Here is a 25,322-nt window from a genome sequence, read left to right on the forward strand (position 1 = left end):
AGATCCTACCAGAATGAAATATTTGGAAAAAGGCAAAACAGCAGAGGTAGTGTTATGCTCTGGCCAATGTTCTGCTGGACACACATTACCTACCTGAACATATTTTCAGACCAAGAACAATAACCCCCAGCCCAACATGCCTGGCCCTTATATTTTCAACATTTGCAACTGGGTATAAACACTTGAGGCACAATTCACTAGGGCTGCAACTAACGATTATTTTAATAATCGATTAGTTGTCGATTTTATCGATTAATCGGAAAAAATCTCAAAATGCCAAAAAAGGGGGTTCAGCTGATTCTACTTAAAAAACTATGTACAATGGCCATATTAAAAGTTTCTAGCATGTGATGTGACCAAATATATTAATATAGCACTCCTATACACATGTGTATGTGCAGACTGCAGTCCATTGCTTTAACAGACCCCTTTAGACAGCAGCCCCCCCTTTAGACAGCAGGGCCCCCCCCTTTAGACAGCAGGGCCCCCCCCCCCCCCCTTTAGACAGCAGGGCCCTCCTTTAGACCACAGGGCCCTCCTTTAGACCGCAGGGCCCTCCTTTAGACCGCAGGGCCCTCCTTTAAACACCAGGGCCCTCCTTTAAACACCAGGGCCCCCCTTTAGACACCAGCGCCCCACCCTTGTAGACAGCAGGGCCCCCCTTTAGAGAGCAGCCCCCACCTTTGTAGACAGCTCACCTACAGCTGTCCTCTGTCGGGGCTGCTGCTCCGCTGCACAGTTCTAGCGTCCGCATCATGTAGTCCTATGGAGGACCATGTGACACACACGTCACTCTGCTTCCTCCGTAACGTTATGCCGGGCGCAGGGGAAGAGTGGAGTGACGTGAATGTCACATGCTCCTCCATAGGACAACGTGATGCGGACGCTAGAACTGTGCAGCGGACCGGCAGCCCCGACAGAGGACAGCTGTAGGTGAGCTGTCTACAAGGGTGGGGGCTGCGGTCTAAAGGGGGACCCTGCTGCCGCCGCCCCACATGTCCCCACCGCTGCCTTGCTCCTAGCGCACCGCCAGAACATGTCTATTCTCTGCTGCTCATCTCTGTACCCGACGGAGATGAGCAGCACGTCCCGGCGCTGCGCTGATTGCACTAGGAGCAGGGCAGCGGTGGGGACATCTCGGGTGGCGGTGAATAAACGGATGACTGTAGCCTATATGCGGGACATGTCAGCTTCATTCATTTATTCACTACCACCACTGACGGCAGACAACGAATGGGGCGATTATTCGATAACGGGATTCGTCGACAACGAATCCCGTTATCGATTACATCGATTAATCGTTACAGCCCTACAATTTACAATTTAAAAGCCAACTCTGAACAATAACTTACAGCGTTTTCATGCAATTAAAAAATATGAATACAAAACTGAATAAAATTCTGATGAAAAGGCAAAATGTAGCTTTAGCCCAGGTATACTTTTCTCAGTATTTAGCATGTTATGCAAAACTAGTAGTGGACCATTTTTTTATTATTAACCCCTTAGGGACTCAGCCTATTTTCACCAAATTTTTGTTTTTGCATTTTTCGCTTTTTCCTGCTTTTAATTTTGCACCTACAGACCCATATAAGGGCTTGTTTTTTGCGCCACCAATTGTACTTTGCAGTGACATCACTTACTTTAGAATATAACCTGTGGCTAAACCCCCCAAAAATTATTCATGGGGTGAAAGAAATAAAAAATTCCATTTTGTAAATTTTGGGGGCTCCCATTTCTACGCAGTGCAATATTTAGTAAAAATGACACCTTATCTTTATTCTGTAGGTCCATACAGTTACAAGGATACCCAATTTATGTAGATTAATGCCGGGCATCGGCCCGATCGGCCGTGCCCAGCATTAGCCGTGGGTCCTGGCTGCCCGTAGCAACTAGGGCCCACCGGGCTTAACCCAATCTCTGCTGGGGAGAACGGTTTAAACCCGGTAAACGGGACTGAGGTGTACAGGTACGCCCTGAGTCCTTAAGGATCAGGGATGCAGGGCGTATGCATACACCCTGCGCCCCCAAGAGTTTAATTTATGCTAATTACTCTGGTACAGAACATCCCCTATCCCCAGTATAGGGCATAAGTGTCTGATTGCGGTTTCCTGCCCGTTAGCCCAGCTCTCCCAATGCACATATTACTGTCGACCACGGAACTAAGCTGTGGCTAAAATGCTGCTCCATGTTGAGAGCCGGAGATACATAAATGTTTCATCTCCGGCTCTCCCATAGAGATACACTGCTCAAAAAAATTAAGGGAACACTTAACAACACAATGTAACTCCAAGTCAATCACACTTCTGTGAAATCCCACTGTCCACTCAGGAAGCAACACTGATTGACAATCAATTTCACATGCTGTGGTGCAAATGGAACAGACAACACGTGGAAATTATAGGCAATTAGCAAGACACCCCCAATAAAGGAGTGGTTCTGCAGTTGGTGACCACAGACCACTTCTCAGTTCCTATTATTCCTGGCTGATGTTTAAGTCACTTTTGAATGCTGGCGGTGTTTTCACTTTAGTGGTAGCATGAGACAGAGTCTACAACCCAAACAAGTGGCTCAGGTAGTGTAGCTCATCCAGGATGGCACATCAATGCGAGCTGTGGCAAGAATGTTTGCTGCGTCTGTCAGCGTAGTGTCCAGAGCATGGAGGCGCTACCAAGAGACCGGCCAGTACATCAGGAGATGTGGAGGAGACCATAGGAGGGCAACAACACAGCAGTAGGACCGCTACCTCAGCCTTTGTGCAAGGAGGAGCACTACCAGAGCCCTGCAAAATGACCTCCAGCAGGCCACAAATGTGCATGTGTCCACTCAAACGGTCAGAAACAGACTCCATGAGGGTCGTATGAGGGCCCGACATCCACACGTGGGGTAGTGCTACAGCCCAACACTGTGCAGGACGTTCAGCATTTGCCAGAGAATACCAGGATTGGCAAATTCGCCAATGGTGCCATGTGCTATTTACAGATGAAAACAAAGTACTAAATATAATCAAAAAGTACAGAGGGGAGGTGCCTAAAACTTAACTTTTAATATCAATGGTAAAAAACTCACCACAAAGTGCTCTAATTCCACACCAAAGAATATTCAAGAAATGGAAAACTGCCCGGGTTTATATATATTACAAAATATGCTGTTGCCCCTAGCAACCTATATACAACAAGCCGTAGGGATGTATCAGACATTGTAAAAAGTCCAATATCTCACCTGTAGTTAATTTACAAAGTTATCAGGGTTCTGTTGTCCCCAGCAAACCGCCCAGAATATAGACCCAATATAGATACTCCAATTGGGTCTATTGGAGCCTTCATAATGGTTACAATATTTCTATCAAGGCTCTCAGCAATTTGAAAATATAGACACTATTTATGCCGGGTTGCCGTTGCCCATGGCAACCAACAAGTCGCTATAATGGCCCTGATTTACTAACGTGAACCCGAGTGTTTTTGTTGAGTTTTGCGCCTAATATTCTTTCACACGATGTATGCGACAGTGTTTGCCACCAAAAAAAACCCGTCTTTTTGAAAACTCTCCGAGTGTTTAGAAAAACACACCAAATGGGCGTGTTTTCAAAGAAATGGGGCATGTTCCCGAGTAAATTAGAAAAAACTCTCGGAGTATAATGTGAAACACACGGAAAAAGGGTGAGATTGTGAAAATGGAAATCCGACTGCCAGCAGCAGTCGGCAAGTTCATAAAAACGGAGGGTTTTTAATGATGTTCACAACAACAGCCATTAGAGATGTTATTTGCATCTCTCAGGCTAGATAAACAAGCTGGTGGTTGTTTTTGTGCCCTTTAGTCAGCCTTTCTTTACATGTACTATTTTTGTAAACTTTAAAATCAATTTTGACAAGTGATGGATATTTTGATTGTTATTGCTTTGAACAATAAATCATTTTCTACAAACGTTCTCTCTTCTCTATAGGGTCTCCAAGTCTGCATTTTTTCTTTTTTTTTTAACCCAGGTTTTACCCGCCTAGTTTGTGCGACCAAACAATATTCCGTGAGACAGAAAATACCCGACACTTGCGACACAATAGTAAATAAGGTGAGAAAAATAATGCAGGAAAAGCAAAAACACTCCAAAAAAACCTCTCCGGTCTTCATAAATGAGGGCCAATGGGTCCATATAGTACCCAGATTGGGATTTATCTCATTCACCAGTGAATAGGACTGCAGAGCAAATAAAGTGGCTTATATTGTCATAGTATCGCTATCAACGCATTTCAAAATTACATGATGTCCTCAGGAGAGACTCAATAATTGCCCTCTATTCTATATCTCATATATGATCCATTATGCAGAGTATATAGATAATAGATTAAATAGAAACATAGAATGTGTCGGCAGATAAGAACTATTTGGCCCATCTAGTCTGCCCAATAATCTGAATCCTATCAATAGTCCCTGGCCCTATCTTATATGAAGGATAGCCTTATGCTTATCCCATGCATGTTTAAAGCGTACCTGTCATAGTGCAAAAAAAGAAAAAAGTGACATGTTACTCAGGACCCAATCCTGATCATGTGCATATAATTTGTATGTGTCTCGGACCTATATATCCAGAGATATAAGCATTTATCTGCTGGTGAGTTACTTTTTCATTGTGCAGGCTGGAGGGGGCGTGTCAGTCTGTCTCCCTCACAGGAGCAAGCCTGTGCAGTCAGCCAATCAGTACTCTCTACTCTGTAACCCTTTCCTCTCTGGTTTTATGCTGTGTCATGTGTCAGAGGAAGATACCTGGAGCTTGCCTGCAGTAATCAGAAGACATTATGGTGAATTCATAACAGGATAAAATGTATAAATATAAGTAGAGTAGATCTTTATAAAAATTAGTGCAAGAATTTTTTAGATAAAAGTACAGCATTTTTATGAATACATGTTCTGTTTTATCTTCTCCTAGTAAAGCTGGATGCTAATCAGCATAGGTGTCACTATGTGCGTCATTCATCTTTCACAGACTCCTGATCAACTTCTTTGTCATTCAGGAGTCCGAGAAAGCTTTGACTATTTCAGCATGCTGAGAGTTGTAGTTTAGTAACAACTGAAGCTGCAATGTTTGTAAATAACTGTGTTAGAGCAGTGTTGCCTCCAGCTGTTGTAAAACTACAGCTCCCAGCATGTCCACACATCATTTATCTGTAGTTTTGCATACACAATAGAAATCTCCTATACTGGATACCGGTATGCTTTACGGCCGGTATCCAGTATGCTGTAAAATCTAGACTAGTCTGTCTGGCTAAAAGACAGGCAACCCCTAGTGGCGGCTATTTTGAGCTTGAATTTCAGGTGAAAATTTTATTTTATTTTTTTAACAGGTGTATATTGTGAAATGTCATATTATAATGAGTCCTGCAATATATGAAAAGTTTTTAACAATGACAGTGCCTCTTTAAACTCCTTCACTGTATTTGCAGCGACCACTTTTGCAGGAAGGCTATTCCATGCATCCACTACTCTCTCAGTAAAGTAATACTTCCTGATATTACTTTTAACCCTTTGACCCTCTAATTTAAAACTATGTCCTCTTGTGGTAGTTAATGTCCCTATACTGGGTCCCCAGAAGTTTGGTAAAGGATGGGATGCTAAATAACTGACACCAGACACTTAGAGCATAAGGAACCAGAGAGCAGGGAAGGTCATATGTAAAATATTTATGTCCAAAAGAGATCAGAATGTATATTCATTTAACATAATTACAAAATAGGGACGTTTATTATTGGGCACAGTCCCCAGCAACAGAGGCACAAAGAAAGGGTATTTAGATGTGTAAGTTGGTGTAGGGGTACCTGGTTAATATACTAGGCTAACATAGGTGCACCCCTCCCCTATAGTGGGCCAAAATCTATCAGGGGGCGGGGAGATGTTAATACATGGGCCTAATGATCCTGCCAGTAATCCCTTATTCTAATTCAATGGTGCCCTACTGGCCTAGGCGGAGTATAACTCCCTTAAAAGGGCGACCCCGCTCTGGAACCTCCTACTTGCCTACAATTTCCATTATATTAAGTAGTACAACTAGCTCAAGACTGACTACAGTCTCCACTGTTGTTATGGATATGAATATGACATACATTTGAATTTGCTATATTTGTGTTTTTATGCCCAGAAGCTTCAGAGTTAAATGCCACCTTTTCAACACAGGAAGATGACTCTGTGTTAGGATATCTGCAAGGTTTCGTCCCCTTCTGTAGGTTATCAAGGGAATTTTTGATACTTTGTCTCGGATATCTGGGTCCATGCGTAATATATCCCAATTTTTGCAGAGAACATTTCGCATAGCTGTTAAGGCCTGATCATAAGTGGCTATGATACGTGTCGTGTTATTCTCTGCCCACGGTTTAGGTATAAGTAATGATTCCCTTGGTCTTGATAGTGCATCCTTATAGGCAGTTGTTAATATATGTGAAGGGTAACCCCTTTCTTGAAACCGGGTATGCATTTCTCTGGCCTCTGCTACAAGTCCTGCTTCTCGGAACAGTTCCTCCTGAGGTGGAGATATTGTCCACGTGGGATCCCCTTTTTCAGGAGGCTGTTTGTTGCAGTAGATTCTGTTCTATGGATTGTGGTTCGTAAGGAACCATCTTCCTTTTTGTGTATATTAATGTCCAAGAATGGTAAACAATGATCTTGAATCTCAAACGTAAAATATTGTGGAAGTATTGTGTGTGTGTGTGAGGCTGCTGGGGGCATTGTGAGTGTGAGGCTGCTGGGGGCATTGTGAGCTTGAGGCTGCTGGGGGGCATTGTGAGCTTGAGGCTGCTGGGGGGCATTGTGAGCTTGAGGCTGCTGGGGGGCATTGTGAGCTTGAGGCTGCTGGGGGCATTGTGAGTTTGAGGCTGCTGGGGGCATTGTGTGTGTGAGGCTGCTGGGGGCATTGTGAGTTTGAGGCTGCTGGGGGCATTGTGAGCTTGAGGCTGCTGGGGGGCATTGTGAGTTTGAGGCTGCTGGGGGCATTGTGTGTGTGTGAGGCTGCTGGGGGCATTGTGTGTGTGAGGCTGCTGGGGGCATTGTGTGTGTGAGGCTGCTGGGGGGCATTGTGAGCTTGAGGCTGCTGGGGGGCATTGTGAGTTTGAGGCTGCTGGGGGGCATTGTGAGTTTGAGGCTGCTGGGGGCATTGTGTGTGTGAGGCTGCTGGGGGCATTGTGTGTGTGAGGCTGCTGGGGGCATTGTGTGTGTGAGGCTGCTGGGGGCATTGTGAGCTTGAGGCTGCTGGGGGGCATTGTGAGCTTGAGGCTGCTGGGGGGCATTGTGAGTTTGAGGCTGCTGGGGGCATTGTGTGTGTGAGGCTGCTGGGGGCATTGTGTGTGTGAGGCTGCTGGGGGCATTGTGTGTGTGAGGCTGCTGGGGGCATTGTGTGTGTGAGGCTGCTGGGGGCATTGTGTGTGTGAGGCTGCTGGGGGCATTGTGAGTTTGAGGCTGCTGGGGGCATTGTGAGTTTGAGGCTGCTGGGGGCATTGTGAGTTTGAGGCTGCTGGGGGCATTGTGAGTGTGAGACTGCTGGGGGCATTGTGAGTGTGAGACTGCTGGGGGCATTGTGAGTGTGAGACTGCTGGGGGCATTGGCTGACATTTATCATTTTCTTTAGACTGTTTTTCGTGTCTACAAAAGGCGCAAAAAAGGTGTACGCAGGGTTTATGTGCCCCGTTTAGTTTACACATTTCTGCTGATTTTGAGTTGCAATCCACTGATTTTGGCACTACAAATGATATAGAAGGGTTTTATGAACTGCGCCTTATTGTGAAAAGGCACAAAAAAGGTGCAAAGCCACTGAAAAGTCTCTAAAACTACACCAGACCAGACTTAGCTTAGCTTTATGGTGTATGTGAAGAGAGAAATTTCAGAAAATGAAACCTGCACAAAATTTATCAAATGCTCTGTGACCATTTAATAAATGTGGTGCTCATACACATTACCAGCACACAAAAAAAAAGGTGTAGAAAAATGCTTCACTTACACCTACAGTGATAAATGCCGGCCATTGTGAGTGTGAGGCTTCTGGGGGCATTGTGTGTGTGAGACTGAGGTATTTCTGGGGAAAAAGGGAGGATGATGCTGGAAAAGTGCGAAGCCTAATATGTTTAGTTTTTTTTTGCAAGTTCTGTGGTAAAGAGTTGTGGCTAGAAGAAACCATCATGATGGTCCGGGCCAGATAGAGAAGAAAAAGAAAAGTGAACGGCAGCACCGTAATCTACATAGTTAACAGTATTGTGTATTGCTTCTTTTGAGCCATTTTTATCACACATCAAAAATTATTTGGTAGGGGTGTCCAGAGCCGAAAAGGGTTGGGAACTACTGCTATACACTCACATTGCTCTTTTTGGTTGGCCACAGGTCCTCTTTAATTAACGGGGTACTCCGATGGAAAACTTTTTTTTTTTTTAAATCAACTGGAGCCAGAAAGTTTAAACAGATTTGTAAATTACTTCTATTTAAAAAATCTTAATTCTTCCAGTACTGATTAGCTGCTAAATACTACAGAGGAAATTCTTTTCTTTTTGGAACACAGAGCTCTCTGCTGACATCACAAGCACAGTGCTCTCTGCTGACACCTCTGTCCATTCTAAGAACTGTCCAGAGTAGGAGAAAATCCCCATAGAAAACATATGCTGCTCTAGACAGTTCCTAAAATGGACAGAGATGTCAGCAGAGAGCACTGTGCTCATGATGTCAGCAGAGAGCACTGTCTTCCAAAAAGAAAATAATTTTCTCTGTAGTATTCAGCAGCTAATAAGTACTGGGAGGTTTAAGATTTTTTAATAGAAGTCATTTACAAATCTGTTTAACTTTCTGTCATCAGTTGAGTTAAAAATAAAGTTTTCCACTGTAGTACCCCTTTAAGCTCATTTCCTCCATAGTTGTGGTTTGCTATACTCTTTGGTGCCTTTGTGTTCGTTGGAATATATTGTGAAATTTTATGCTAGTAACATTTTGTTTCTAAGTAAACAACTGTTTCTTATATCTTATAGGCCATTCCTCCCAGATTCTTTAAAAATTTACTTTAAATACTCCCAAGTTAAAATTCATTCCATTTATCGGTCTTCTTAAAAACAGTTTTGTGTGCACCTCATATAAGGGGTTAAACTGATACAATTAGATACGGTGTGTGTGTGTGTGTGTGTGTGTGTGTGTGTGTACGGGATTCAATCCTCATGCAAGAATCCTATAGTGGCTCCTATACATCAAAAGAGCTTAATCACTGCCTCTGAAGGGCTCATCTTTTGCTACCACAAATCCAAAGCCTTTTTCAAGGCTCATACCTGCATATACCTGAATTGAATAGTGTTCCAGAATCAGCGCCAGTGAGGTACATTGATCTGTGCCACCCACCAAAAAAGCATATTCAAGTGGTACCTATACAGTCATGGCCGTAAATGTTGGCACCCCTGAAATTTTTCAAGAAAATGAAGAATTTCTCACAGAAAAGGATTGCAGTAACACGTTTTGCTATACATGTTTATTCCCTTTGTGTGTACTGGAACTAAACCAAAAAAGGGAGGGAAAATAAAAAAAATAAAGCAAATTGGACAATGTCACACCAAACCCCAAAAAGGGCTGGAAAAAAGTATTGGCACCCTTTCAAAATTGTGGATAATAAGATTGTTTCAAGCATGTGATGCCCCATTAAACTCACCTGGGGCAAGTAACAGGTGTGGGCAATATAAAAATCACACCTGAAAGCAGATAAAAATGAGAGAAGTTCACTTAGTCTTTGCATTGTGCGTCTGTGTGTGCCACACTAAGCATGGACAACAGAAAGAGGAGCCGAGAAATGTCTTAGGACTTGAGAACCAAAATTGTGGAAAAATATCAACACTCTCAAGGTTACGAGTCCATCTCCAGAGATCTAGATTTGCCTCTGTCCACAGTGCGCAACATTATCAAGAAGTTTGCAACCCATGGCATTGTAACTAATCTCCCTGGGCATGAAAGGAAGAGAAAAATATTTATGAAAAGGTGTCAACACAGGATAGTATGGATGGTGGATAAGCAGCCCCAAACAAGTTCCAAAGATATTCAAGCTGTCCTGTAGGCTCAGGGAGCATCAGTGTCAGGGGAACTACGTCAACATTTAAATGAAATGAAACGCTATGGCAGGAGACCCAGGAGGACCCCACTGCTGACACAGAGACCTTAAAAAAGCAAAACTACATTTTGCCAAAATGAACTTGAGTAAGCCAAAATCCTTCTGGAAAAACGTCTTATGGACAGATGAGACCAAGATACAGCTTTTTGGTAAAGCACATCATTCTACTGTTTACCGAAAATGGAATGAGGCCTACAAAGAAAAGAACACAGTACCTACAGTGAAATATGGTGAAGGTTCAATGATGTTTTGGGGTTGTTTTGCTGCCTCTGGCATTGGGTGCCTTGAATGTGTGCAAGGCATCATGAAATCTGAGGATTATCAATGGATTTTGGGACGCACTGTACAGCCCAATGCCAGAAAGCTGGGTTTGCGTCCGAGATCTTGGGTCTTCCAGCAGGACAATGACCCCCAAACATGTCAAAAAGCACCCAGAAAATGGATGGCAACAAAACGCTGGAGAGTTCTGAAGTGGCCAGCAATGGGTCCAGATCTAAATCCCATTGAACACCTGTGGAGAGATCTTAAAATTGCTTTTGGGAAAAGGCGCCCTTCTAATAAGAGAGACCTGGAGCAATTTGCAAAGGGAGAGTGGTCCAACATTCCGGCTGAGAGGTGTAAGAAGCTTATTGATGGTTATAGGAAGCGACTGATTTCAGTTATTTTTTCCAAAGGGTGTTAAACCAAATATTAAGTTAAGGTGCCAATAATTTTGTCGAGACCATTTTTGGAGTTTGGTGTGACATTATGTCCAATTTGCTTTGTTTCCTCCCTTTTTGGTTTAGTTCCAATACACACAAAGGGAATAAACATGTGTATCGCAAAACATGTGTTACTGCAATCCTTTTCTGTGAGAAATTTTCTTTAAAAATGTCAGGGGTGCCAACATTTACAGCCATGACTGTAAATGCCTATAGGGCCTGTGAACACAGTAGTGATTTGTGACTATAATAGTGTTCCTGAACCAGATAAAATAGCCAGTTAGGTGCAGTGATCTGTGCCACCCACCCACAAATCTATTCAAGTGGCAGCTATATACTGTATGCCTGTGAACACAGTAGTGATTTGTGACTCTAACTAGTGTTACTGAGGAAGCCATAGTAGCCAGTGAGGTGCAGTGATCTGTGCCACCCAAAAAGTATGTTGAATTAACACGTATCTAGCCTGTAGCGTTATACGGTTGTGGTGGTTTTAATATTGTTCCGCAAACACCTTCAGTACTCATTGTGCTGTCTCCTCTGCCACCCAAAAAGCTTCTTGATTAGTTACATGTATCTGGCCTGTGGTGTTAATAAAGGTCTGTTGCATTTCATATTGTTCCGCAAACACTTTTAGTACTCATTGTGCAGTCATGTCTGGAACGTAAAAGCGTGTTCTTCTGACGCGTATCTGGCCTGTTAACACAGTTTTGTTAAATTTAATATTTTTCCGCAAACCTTAAATCTTTTCACCTTAAATCTTTCTAGTTGTGTACACGCAAACACGCATGATCCTAAAAAAAACTATGAATTCCAAACACATTAGGCTTTCAAAGCAACTGTATTTTTTAAATTTAGGTTTTATTAAAGGGATCCTTTTTGGGACACTTGTAAAAATCCATGTCATCTTCTCCACCTGCTAGACTAAAAACCTATTGCTATTCCCAAAAAAAAGGGATAATTTTTGACATGCTTGGAAAAATCCATGACATCTTCTTTACTTGCTAGACTAAGAACCTCTTGCTACTCCCTAAAAAGGGATAATTTTTGACATGCTGGGATAAAGCCAGAAATTTGGCCTGTAAAGGTCTGTTGCATTTCATATTGTTCCGCAAACACTTTTAGTACTCATTGTGCTGTCATGTCTGGAACATAAAAGCGTGTTCTTCTGACACGTATCTGGCCTGTTAACAGAGTTTTGTTAAATTTCATATTTTTCCGCAAACACACCTTAAATGTTTCTAGTAGTGTACACGCAAACACGCATGATCCTAAAAAAAACTGTGAATTCCAAACACATTAGCAACTGTATTTTTTATTTTTTGGTTTTATTAAAGGGATAATTTTTGGGACCCTTGTAAAAACCCACTTCTAAAGAACCTATTGCTACTCCCCAAAAAAAGGGATAATTTTTGAGATGCTTTGAAAAATCCATGACGTCTTTTTTACTTGCTAGACTAAGAACCTCTTGCTACTCCCTAAAAGGGGATCATTTTTGACATGCTGGGATAAAGCGAGAAATTTTCAAATTAGGCTGGATTCACACTACGTTTTTGCAATACTGTTTTCAATCCGTTTTTCTAAAGAAAACCGTATGGCAAAAAAACGGATGGAACAGTATGGAAAAAAGTAAACCGTATGCGTTTTTAAACAGTATACTGTTTTTAAAAGTGCATACAGTTCTGTCAGTTTTTATAGAAAAAAAACTCATACGTTTTTGAAAATTTTGTCCATTTTTAATGGGAGGGGTCTTGGGTGGGGACTTTAGGATTCAAATGCGCATGTGCAAAGTAAAAACTTATACGTTTTTCCCGTATGGAACCATATACATGTGCGTTTCCCATTGACGTCCATGTTAAAAAAAACGTATGCGGTTGCAGTACGGTTTTTAAACCGGAGTCAAAACCGTGGTTGACCACAATTTTGTCTCCGGTTTAAAAACCGTACTGCAACCGCATACGTTTTTTTTAACATGGACGTCAATGGGAAACGCACATGTATACGGTTCCATACTGGAAAAACGTATACGTTTTTACTTTGCACATGCGCATTTGAATCCTAAAGTCCCCACCCAAGACCCCTCCCATTAAAAATGGACAACATTTTCAAAAACGTATGGGTTTTTTTTCTATAAAAACTGACGGAACTGTATGCACTTTTAAAAACAGTATACTGTTTAAAAACGCATACGGTTTACTTTTTTCCATACTGTTCCATCCGTTTTTTTGCCATACGGTTTTCTTTAGAAAAACAGATTGAAAACAGTATGGCAGAAACGTAGTGTGAACCCAGCCTATTTCAGAAATTGCTGATCTACAAGCATTTTCACCCACAACCATCTCTAGGGTTTAAAGAGAATAGTCAACAACAAAATATCCAGTGAGCAGGATTTGTATGGATAAAAATGCCTTGTTAACGTCAGTGGAGAATAGGCCAATCTGGTTCAAGATGACAGAAAGGCCACACTAACTCATGTAACCACTCGTTACAACCAATTATACATACCATGTCTGAATGCACAACACATTGAACATGGAAACAGATTATGGCAGCAGAAGACCACATTGGTTGTCACTCATGTCAGCTAAGAACAGGAAACTGTGGCTACAATTTGCACAGACATACCAAAATTGGACAGTGGAAGACTGGAAGAACATTGTCTGGTCTGAGGAGTCTCGATTCCTCCTGCAACATTCAAATGGCAGCGTCAGAATTTGGCATAAACAATGTAAAGGATTGATAGATGTAGTCTTGTATCAACCAGGAGTGTGTGAATTTAAAAATATATATATATATATATATATATACTTGTCCAAGGGACTAAAATGGGGCACAATCTACTTGTCCATAATTTAAACCAAAATAGTATGTAAATAGGGTCTTTATTAGTTAATTTAGTTTTGCACTTTCGTTTTTTCCTCCTCACCCTATAAAAGTCCTAACTATTATTTTTCCCAATCTACAGACCCATATGAGGGCTTGTTTTTAGCAGGACCAATTGTACTTTGTAATAACACCTTTCATTTTTTCATAACTTATGCTCCAAAACAAAAAAAGTTTTTCAATATATAACAAAATAAAAGTCAACAACCGGAACAATCACCGGCATATTTGAGACAAGACAACATAGCACAAAAATGAACAGTATTATTTAAAACTGAGTATGTCAGGAAATACACTTGAACCATGGATCAGAAGGCATACAGTAACAGCACAGTACATGAAAACAGGACTCCCCGAAACCTTCCCCCTTCCCCCTCCCCCAAGCTGTTTCCCCTTGGGAGTCGAGCAAGCTCGAACCTCAGTCATCCAATACTGACCAAACAAATTAAGAAACAAAGATAGAAAGAGCAAATAAAATGAGGAGAAAAGAAGGAACGCAACATGATCCACACCTTAGGCCCAATATCTAAATTAAGTAGAGTCAATGTTCAATCTACCCAATGATCCCGCCAGAGACCAAGTCAAATACCAGGAAGTGTGTTTAAATAGCAGCATAACCTGGCAAATTTTCCCAACAGAGAGAAAGTGTACCATAAAGGTGCGCACTTTTTAACCCCTTAAGGACCACAGGTTTTTCCATTTTTGCACTTTCGGTTTTTCCTCCTCACCTTTTAAAATTCATAACCCTTTCAATTTTGCACCTAAAAATCCATATGATGGCTTATTTTTAGTGCCACCAATTCTACTTTGCAGTGACATCAGTAATTTTACCCAAAAATCTACAGCAAAACGGAAAAAAAAATCATTGTGCGACGAAATTGAAGAAAAAACACAATTTAGTAACTTTTGGGGGCTTGCGTTTCTACGCAGTAAATTTTTCAGTAAAAATGTCACCTTATCTTTATTCTGTAGGTCCATATGATTAAAATGATACCCTACTATATAGGTTTGATTTTGTCTTCCTTCTGGAAAAATCTTCTGACCCCTATAACTTTTTTATTTTACCGCTTATGGGGCAGTATGAGGGCTAATTTTTTGCGCCGTGATCTTAAGTTTTTGGTGGTACCATTTTTGTATTCATCTGACTTTTTGATCGCTTTTTATTCATTTTTTCATGATATAAAAAGTGACCAAAAATATGTTATTTTGGACTTTAGAATTTTTTCAGTGTGTACGCCATTGACCGTGCGGTTTAATTAATGATATATTTTTATAGTTCGGACATTTACGCACGCGGCGATACCACATATGTTTATATTTATTTTTATTTACATGTTATTTTTTTTTTTATGGGAAAAGGGGGGTGATTTGGACTTTTATTCGGGAAAGGGTTAAATCACATTTATTAACATTTTTTTTACACTTTCTTTTGCAGTGTTATAGCTCCCATAAGGGGCTATAACACTGCACACACTGATCTTTTACACTGATCACTGCAAAGCCATAGCTTTGCATTGATCAGTGTTATCGGCGGTCGATTGCTCAAGCCTGCATCTCAGGCTTGGAGCAATCAATCGCCGAACAGACGCGCCAGAGGAAGGTAAGAGGAAATCCGCTCGCGTCCTAGCTGATTGGGACACCGCATTTTCACTGCGGTGGTCCCGATCAGCCCCACTGAGCAGCCGGGAAGCTTTTACTTTCGTTTTAGATGCGGCGTTCAACTTTGAACACTGCGTCTAAAGGGTTAATAGCGCGTGGCACCACGATCGCTGCCGCACACTATTAGCCCCGGGTCCTGGCTTCAGTTACATGCCGGGACCGACCCAATATGACACGGGGTCACCGTGTGACCCCCCCGTTATATTGCGGGAGCCGGCCAAGGACGTAAATATACGTCCTTGGTCGTTAAGGGCTTACGCAACCCCCTTAAGGACTGAGCAATTTTTTACTTTAACCCCTTAACGACCAAGGACGTATATTTATGTCCTTGGCCGGCTCCCACTCAAGCAAGACCTGCTGTGCACCCGCCAAGCCTAAATCATCAAAAAATAAGGTATGTCCTTACTCCAAAGAAATCTATTTACAAATTGTGGGGTGTCTTTTCTGCTATTAACCCTTGTAAAAATGTAAAATTGGGGGAAACACACATTTTAGGGAAATTTTTTTAATTTTTTTTTTACATATGTTAAAGTTGTGAAACCCCTGTGGGGTATTAAGGCTTACTTTACCCCTTGTTACATTCCTCAAGGGGTCTAGTTTCCAAAATGGTATGCCAAAATTTTGCTGTCCTGGCACCATAGGAGCTTCCTAAATGCGACATGTCCCCCCCCATTTCAGCAAAGTTTGCAAATGTGACTCCTCTTCTGAGCATTGTGGCGCTCCTGCAGTGCACTTGACGTCCACTTATGGGGTACCACCATACTCAGAAGAGATGGGGTTACAAATTTTGGGGGGTCTTTTCTACTATTAACCCTTGCAAAAATGTGAAATTTGTGAGGAAACCCACATTTTAGTGAAAAAAATAAATATTTTTTTTACATATGCAAAAGTCGTGACATTCCTGTGGGGTATTAAGGTTCACTTTACCCCTTGTTACGTTCCCCAAGGGGTCTAGTTTCCAAACTATAATGCCATGTGTTTTTTTTTTTTTTTTTTGCTGTCCTGGCACCATAGGGGCTTCCTAAATGCGGCATGCTCCCAGAGCAAAATTTGCTTCCAAAAAGCCAAATGTGACTACTCCACTTCTGAGACCTGTAGTGCACTAGCAGGGCACTTTTCACCCCCCTATGGGAAGTTTTCTGAATCGGGAGAAATTGGGCTTCAAATTTTGGGGGGTATTTTCTGCTTTAACCCTTTGTAAAAATGAAAAATTTTTGGGAAACCAAGCATTTTCGGTAAAATTTATTTATTTAAATTTTTTTTTCCGTATGCAAAAGTCGTGAAACCCCTGTGGGGTATTAAGGTTCTCTATACCCCTTGTTACGTTCCCCAAGGGGTCTAGTTTCCAAAATATAATGCCATGTGGGGATTTTTTTGCTGTCCAGGCACCACAGGGGCTTCCTAAATGCGGCATGCCCCCAGAGCAAAATTTGCTTCCAAAAAGCCAAATGTGACTACTCCTCTTCTAAGACCTGTTGTGCGCCAGTAGAGCACTTTTCACCAACATATGGGGTGTTTTCTGAATCGGGAGAAATTGGGCTTCAAATTTTGGGGGGTATTTTCTGCTATTACCCTTTTAAAAAATTTAACATTTTTGGGAAAACAAGCACTTTACATTTGCAAAAGTCATGAAACACCTGTGGGGTATTAAGACTCAATTCCTTGTTACAATCCCTGAGGGGTCTAGTTTCCAAAATGGTATGCCATGTGGGTTTTTTTTTTTTTGCTGTTTTGTCACCATAAGGGCTTCCTAAAGGTAACATGCTCCCAAAAAACCATTTCAGAAAAATGTTCTCTCCAAAATCCCCTTGTCGCTCCTTCCCTTCTGAGCCCTCTACTGCGCCCGCCAAACAATTTACATAGACATATGAGGTATGTGCTTACTCGAGAGAAATTGGGCTACAAATACCAGTAAAAATTTTGTCCTTTTACCTCTTGCAAAAATTCAAAAATTGGGTCTACAAGAACATGCGAGTGTAAAAAATGAAGATTGTGAATTTTCTCCTTCACTTTGCTGCTATTCCTGTGAAACATCTAAAGGGTTAAAACACTTACTGAATGTCATTTTGAATACTTTGGGGGTGTAGTTTTTATAATTGGGTCATTTTTGGGGTATTTCTAATATGAAGACCCTTCAAATCCACTTCAAAACAGAACTGGTCACTGAAAAATAGTGAGTTTAAAAATTTTGTGAAAATTTTTAAAATTGCTGCTGAACTTTGAAGCCCTCTGGTGTCTTCCAAAAGTAAAAACTCATAAATTTTATGATGCTAACATAAAGTAGATATATTGTATATGTGATCCCAAAAAATTATTTTGAATATCCATTTTCCTTTCAAGCAGAGAGCTTAAAAGTTAGAAAAATGCAAAATTTCCATTTTTTTCATCAAATTTTGGGATTTTTCACCATGAAAGGATGCAAGTTGCACCAAAATGTTACCACTATGTTAAAGTTGAATATGTCACGAAAAAACTATCTTGGAATCAGAATGATAACTAAAAGCATTCCAGAGTTATTAATGTTTAAAGTGACAGTGGTCAGATGTTCAAAAAATGCTCTGGTCCTAAGGTGTAAAATGGCCTGGTCCTTAAGGGGTTAAGGACTCAGGCCTTTTTTGCAATTCTGACCACTGTCACTTTATGCATTAATAACTTTGGGATGCTTTTACCGATTATTCTGATTGCGAGAAAAAATTTTCGTGACATATTCTACTTTAACACAGTGGTAAATTTTCGTCCTTACTTGCATTCTTTCTTGGTGAAAAATCCCCAAATTTCATGAAAATGTAGCATTTTTCTAACTTTGAAATAAATTATATATCGATTCACATATACAATGGGGGAGATTTATCAAAGGATTTAGACTGGTTTTTCCTGTCTAAATTTGTCTCACAGAAAGTCGCAGTCTAAATATGTGCGACTTTTCTGCGACTTTTGCTGTAGAGGATTTTTAGAACATGATGCATGCAAGTCTATTTTAGACGGAAATGCATTGAAAAATGCATTGGTGCTGAATTTATCAAGTGCGACAAGTCGCATCTGCCCAAAATACGCTGAAATGTCAGACCATGTTGGAGCAGGTTTAAGCTGTAGACCCTGAAGTCTGAGCACAGAATTTATCAAGGGCTGTGAGACCTTTCATAAATTAGGAGCACAATAGACAGGAGACTACCACATACGCCGGTCTATAAGCATACCCAGAATAGACTAGATTAGTAAATGCCCCCCAATATGTCTACTTTATATTTTCATCATAAAGTTGACATGTTTTTACTTTTGGAAGACACCAGAGGGCTTCAAAGTTCATCAGCAATTTTCACATTTTTCACAACATTTTCAAAATCTGAATTTTTCAGGGACCAGTTCAGTTTTGAAGTGGATTTGAGGGGTCTTCATATTAGAATTACCCCATAAATGATCCCATTGTAAAAACTGCACCCCCCCCCCCCCCCCCAAAGTATTCAAAATGACATCCAGAAAGTGTGTTAACCCTTTAGGTGTTTCATATGAATAGCAGCAAAATGAAGGAGAAAATTCTAACTCTTCATTTTTTACACTCTCATGTTCCTGTAGACCCAGTTTTTAAAATTTTACAAGGGGTAAAAGGAAAAAAAGCCCCCTAAAATTTGTAACCCAATTTCTCTCGAGTAAGAAAATATCTCATATGTGTATTTCAAGTGCTCTGTGGGTGCACTACAAGGCTCAGAAGGGAAGGAGCGACAATGGGATTTTGGAGAGTAAGTTTTTCTGAAATGGTTTTTGGGGGGCATGTCAAATTCAGGAAGCCCCTATGGTGCCAGAACAGCAAAAGAAAAAAAACAACATTTGGAAACTACACCCCTCAAGGAACATAACAAGGGGTCCAGTGAGCCTTAACACCCCACAGGTGTTTGACGACTTTTCGTTAAAGTTTTTTTTCATTAAAATGCTGGTTTTCTCCTAAATTTTACATTTTTGCAAGGGGTTATGGGAGAAAATGCCACCCAAAATTTGTAATCCCATCTCTTCTGAGTATGGAAATACCCCATGTGTGGATGTCAAGTGCACTGCTGGCGAACTACAATGCTTAGAAGAGAAGGAGCGCCATTGAGCGTTTGGGGGGCTATGTGCGTTTACAAAGCCCCCCGTGGTGCCAGAACAGTCCCCCACATGTGAGCCCATTTTGGAAACTACACCCCTCACAGAATTTAATAAGGAGTGCAGTGAACATTTACACCCCACTGGCGTTTGACAGATCTTTGGAACAGTGGGCTGTGCAAATGAGAAATAACATTTTTCATTTTCACGGACCACTGTTCCAAAAATCTGTCAGACACCAGTGGGGTGTGAATGCTCACTGTACCCCTAATTACATTACGTGAGGGGTGTAGTTTCCAAAATGGGGTCACATGTGGTGGGGGGGGTTCCACTGTTCTGGCACCATGGGGGCCTTGTAAACACACATGGCCTTCAATTTTGGACACATTCTCTCTCCAATCCCAATGGCGGTTCTTCTCTTCTGAGCATTGCAGTTCACCCGCAGAGCACTTTATATCCACATATGGGTTATGTTCTTACTCAGAAGAAATGGGTCTACAAATTTTGGGAGGCTTTTTTCCTATTCTTCCTCGTGAAAATAAAAAATGTAGGGTAACACCAGCAATTTTTATTTTTTTTACATTTTCACATCCAACTTTAATGAAAATTCGTCAAACACCTGTGAGGTGTTAAGGCTCAATATACTCCTTGTTATGTTCCATGAGGGGTGTAGTTTCCAAAATGTGGTCACACCTGGGTATTTATTGTTTTGTGTTTATGTCAGAACTGCTGTAAAATCAGCCACCCCTGTGCAAATCACCAATTTAGACCTCAAATGTACATGGAACGCTCTCACTCTTGAGCCTTGTTGTTCGTCCGCAGAGCACTTTACGGCCACATATGGGGTATTTCCGTATTCAGGAGAAATTGCATTACAAATTTGGGGGGGGGGGGGGGCTATGTTTTTTCCTTTTACCGCTTGTGAAAATTAAAAGTATGGGGCAACACCAGCATGTTACTGTAAAAATGTTTTTTCTTTACACTAACATACTAGTGTAGACCCAAACTTTACCTTTTCATAAGAGGTAAAGGGAGAAAAAGCCCCCCAAAATTTGTAACGCAATTTCTCCCGAGTACGGAGATACCCCATATGTGGCCCTAACCTGTTGCCTTGAAATACGACAGGGCTCCAAAGAGAGAGAGCGCCATGCGCATTTGAGGCCTAAATTGGGGATTTGAATCCGCCACAACCCTATGGCAGTGTTTCCCAAACAGGGTGTCTCCAGCTGTTGCAAAACTCCCAGCATGCCTTGACAGTCAGTGGCAATACTGGGAGTTGTTGTTTTTTTTAACAGCTGGAGGCTCTGTTTTGGAAACCGTGCCGTACAATACTCTTTTTTTTTATTATTGGGGGGGACGACGACTGTGTAGGGGTATGTGTATATGTTGTGTTTTACTTTTTATTTTGTGTAGGTGTAGTGTAGTGTTTTTAGGGTACATTCACACGACGGGTTTACAGTGAGTTTAAGCTGCGGCGGAAAATTTGCCACATCTCAAACTTGCAGCAGAAAATTTGCTGTAAACCCGCCCGTGTGAATGTACCCTGTACATTCACATGGGGGGGGGAGGCAAACCTCCAGCTGTTGCAAAACTAAAACTCCCAGCATGCACTGACAGACCATACATGCTGGGAGTTGTGGTTATGCAACAGCTGGAGGCACATTGGTTGCGAAACACAGAGTTTGTTACTTAACTCAGTGTTTTGCAAACAGTGTGCCTCCAGCTGTTGCAAAACTAGAACTCCCAGCATGTACACAGTCTTCTCAGTGCATGCTGGGAGTTGTATTTTCCCAACAGCTAGAGGCACACTGGTTGTGAAACACTGAGTTAGGATACAAGCTCTGTTTCACAACCAATGTGTCTCCAGCTGTTACAAAACTGCAACAATCAGCATGCATTGACAGTCAAAGGGCATGCTGAGAGTTGTAGTTTTGCAACAGCTAAAGGCACATTGCTACAACTCCGAGCATGCTCACTGGTAGTCTGTGCATGTTGGGAGTTGTAGATATGCAACAGCTGGATGCACACTTTTTCATGTGCCTCCAGCTGTTGCATAACTACAACCCCCAGCATGCACAGACTACCAAAGGGCATGCTGGGAGTTGTAGTTGGAACTCCAGCTGTTGCAAAACTACAACTCCCAGCAAGCCCTTTGGCTTTGTTTGCTGCGAGTTGTTGTTAAGCAAAAGCAGGAGGTGAACAGACCTCACCTCCTGCTGTATCCTGCCGCCGGGAAAACCACCGCTGCTGCCACAGTTCCTGCTGCTCCTGTCGCCACCACCGCACTAGAGGGGACCCCCGCCGCACCAGGGACAGGTAAGAGACCCCCGCCGACCCCGATCGCCGCCCCCATCACCGCCCAGCAGGGTCGTGATAGGTCAGTCGTTCCGACCGATCAATCACGTGAGGCGGCACCCGTGCCACCTCACTCCTGCTGGGTAAGGGTGAATGGGGCTGTCTCAGACAGCCCCATTCACCCTTTTTTTCCAGGTCACCAGAGACCCAATTGACCCGGAATAGCCACAAATCGCAGTCTGAATTGACATGGGGGGTCTCAGGAACCCCATGGGCGATATGCCGGGATGGCTGCTGATATATATCAGCAGTCATCCTGTTCCGATCACCGCGTCCGGAGACGCGGTGATCCAGGAAAGATGCGCCGTAAATGTACGGCGCTGTGCATTAAGTACTTCTTGCAGGGCCGTACATTTACCGCACATGTCTTTAAGGGGTTAAAGCACAAGGCCACAATTTAACAAAATGTGAAAAAATGTAAAACGTCTGAAGCCTTTCCAAATGCACCATAAATTAGATGTCAAATGTAAAAAAATAATAAAGCAGGATAAGGTATGGACAACGCACACTATATTCTATACCATGACAGTGGTTTTAATGTCGGATCAGTGTACCACACCCCTGGGGTCGCTGGAAGGCTGTACATGGGGGAAAGATGCCGTCACAAGGGGGCGGAGTCATGGAGTCATGATACTCCGGCCCCATGGTCATCAGTCATCAGACATGGAGTATTCATTGCTCTGTGCAGTGGAGACAGGTGGATGCTACATGACAGATTGCGGGGGTCCCCAGTGGCAGGACCCCCACAATTGCACATCTTATCCCCTATCCTTTGGATAGGGGATAAGATGTCTTAGGGCCGGAGAACCCCCTTAACATCCCAAAGGTATGCCCTTTAATGTTGTTGAAAAGTGCCACAAGGCATGGCCAAATAATATTCTTGCCAGTTTCATTGGACTTAAAGCATATTAAAGAAAATGTGACCATTGCTTTAAAATGGGCATAAACGGAGAATACAATTGCAAGATAGCAGATTTCTAAATGTAGCAGATTTCTAAATGTAGCAGATTTCTAAATGTAAGAATAAAATCCACACAACATACTGACTTTAAATAAGGAAAATAATAAATTAGGGGAAATCCTAAGGTTTGCCAGATCCAGCCTTAATGAGGATATCTGCTGTTCAGCTCTGAGTCACATCCACACTGTAAAGCCAGGATAAAACGTCTTTTATCCTTTTCTGGGGCTTTTGTATAATCTGGCAGAATTACCTAAAGCCAATCCCAGGAAAGAGCAGGGGCATTGTTTCCCTAAAGAATAAGGGGGCAGAGAAAAAAAGAAGAAGCTTTCATAGACAGTCGACATTTAAGATGTCTACTTGTTTCTATGTGTTTGTTTTAACAAGAAAATGTAACAGGAAATCTAGCACACATATGAGATAAGTAATGATAGATAGCATAAACACAAAATGTATTTAAAAAAAAAGCTGGATGAGGGGGATACATTGATCATTTAAATAAAATTCGTATAGTACAGTGCTTCTCAAACTGTGTGGTCAACCTCAACAGTAAGGCACCCCCTAGTGGTTGTGGAGGTTGTAGTCTGTTTGGGTAGGTACAGTACAAAGAGATTGAGACACCCTGGTATAATAAATACATCACTTAAGAAAAGTGTTTTTTTTTTTATTACAAGTCTCATCTTTGGTCAGGGTATATGTAACCATGCTCAACATTTACTAAAGATGGCCATGCACATTACACTGAAGATGTGGAGTGGATTTACAGGCCAGTTCTATGTTTTATTTTAATGTGAACCTATTTTCCAAAGCCTCACAGATATTTCAAATAATCCAGCAACTGCCTGATTTTATGGAGCTAATGAAGGGGATAAATACATTTATTCTTAAAGAAAGCACATAAACAACACGGCTGTAATCTCATTCTCGTCTATGCATTTGCATCCATAATGTCAGAACCAGACTCGGTAACAAAGCAGTGATTATGTTGGTACAGCCAAGGAATAAAGTAATGACCTAATAATACTGCAGGGATTAAGTTAAGGCACTTGGCATTTTCCAAGTAAATAAAACAATGCAATTTACCAAAAAAGGCAAGAGAGAGTGAAGAGAAATGCCTATTCCAGCCAACTGCAGTGTGACATCATAAAAAGGATATTTTTATACAAAACACATACATACAATGTGTAGGAAAGCAAATCGCCTATTCTTTTATTAAGTTTGTCAAAAAGTAGGTAAATTGATTCTCATAATGTGCTGGGATTACCACTGGACATATGCCATAAGTACCACTGGGACAACCCCTGACCTACATAACGAGTCAATTGATCCCAGTTCCTTGTGGAGCGACAATCACGCAGGATTTGTCACTCTCCATTATATTAATAGGAAGGCAACTCCATTATGTGTATGATCAGCATATGCTGAAATCAGATTGCAGCAACTACACAAATAGGATTTACAGTCATGTGATTAAAACGGTACACTGATGTATCACAGGGAATAAGTCAACATTAAAGTCTAGAAAACTTTTTTTTGAACCAGATGACCTCTTGGGGATACAAAATAGTGTCCTTTCTTTACTTTCTTCCAAACATAAATGGGGGAGATTTATCAAAACATGTCCAGAGTAAAAGTTGCTGAGTTGCCCATAGCAACCAATCAGATCGCTTCTTTCATTTTTCAAGATCTCTGCAAAATGAAAGAAGCGATCTGATTAGTTGCTATGGGCAACTCTGGACAGGTTTTGATATATCTCCCCCAATGTGGGGGTGAGTAGGTTTTGGGGAATTCTTTTGTATACACTAGTTAGTTTACTTATTCTAGTTTTATACTAGTTGAGCTGTATAGTATGAGTTTATCATCATCTTTCACTAAAAGCATACACCGGCCCAGATTCATTACTCTGCATGAAACACAAAATGTTTTTTCTTTTTTTGCAAACAGTAACCAATCACTGCTTAGCTTTCATTATACCAGAGCTCATTACATTTGAAAGCTAAGCTCTGATTGGTTGCATTAAGCAAAATCAAAAAGTGTTGGTTTTCAGGAGATTAATAAATCTGGGCCAATATGTGTCTGTACGTGTATACATCAAATGATTGTTACAGTCATGGTCGTAAATGTTGGCACCCTTGAAATTTTTCAAGAAAATTAAGTATTTCTCACAGAAAAGAATTGCAGTAACACATGTTTTGCTATACACATGTTTATTCCCTTTGTGTGTATTGGAAATAAACCAAAAAGGGAGAAAAAAAGCTAATTGGACATAATGTCACACCAAACTACAAAAATGGGCTGGACAAAATTATTGGCACCTTAACTTCATATTTGGTTGCACACCCTTTGGAACAAATAACTGAAATCAGCCGCTTCCTATAACCATCAATAAGCTTATAAGAATAAGAATTACTGTCATCTCAGGGTTTCCCGGAATGCAGTGCAGCCCGAGACATCACTAGTCAGGTGATGACAGGGAGCCTGTCTGCTTCAATGGGCGGAGCAACCGTTGGGTGGGAAGGAAATTATTCTACAGTGAATTTTAATTTTGTAACAGCTGGTGGCACCCTGGTTAGAAAACACTGGTCTATTG

The 25,322-nt window shown here is 41.5% G+C and overlaps 1 protein-coding gene across 4 annotated transcripts in view; it reads right to left on the reverse strand.

Annotated features, from left to right (window-relative positions):
• The window catches only part of CUEDC1 (CUE domain containing 1), a 177,545-nt gene that overhangs the window by 109,219 nt on the left and 43,004 nt on the right, over positions 1-25,322 (reverse strand). For 2 of the 4 annotated variants that reach the window (XM_056557502.1, XM_056557503.1), the window contains one exon: positions 13,426-13,485. The exons of the other annotated variants lie outside the window; for them this stretch is intronic. The gene's annotated coding sequence lies outside the window, so the exon portion shown is untranslated. The remainder of the gene's footprint in view (positions 1-13,425; positions 13,486-25,322) is intronic. 4 annotated transcript variants of the gene reach the window in all.

The sequence above is a fragment of the Hyla sarda genome, chromosome 2 (assembly GCF_029499605.1).
Source record: "Hyla sarda isolate aHylSar1 chromosome 2, aHylSar1.hap1, whole genome shotgun sequence".
Lineage (NCBI taxonomy): Eukaryota > Metazoa > Chordata > Amphibia > Anura > Hylidae > Hyla > Hyla sarda.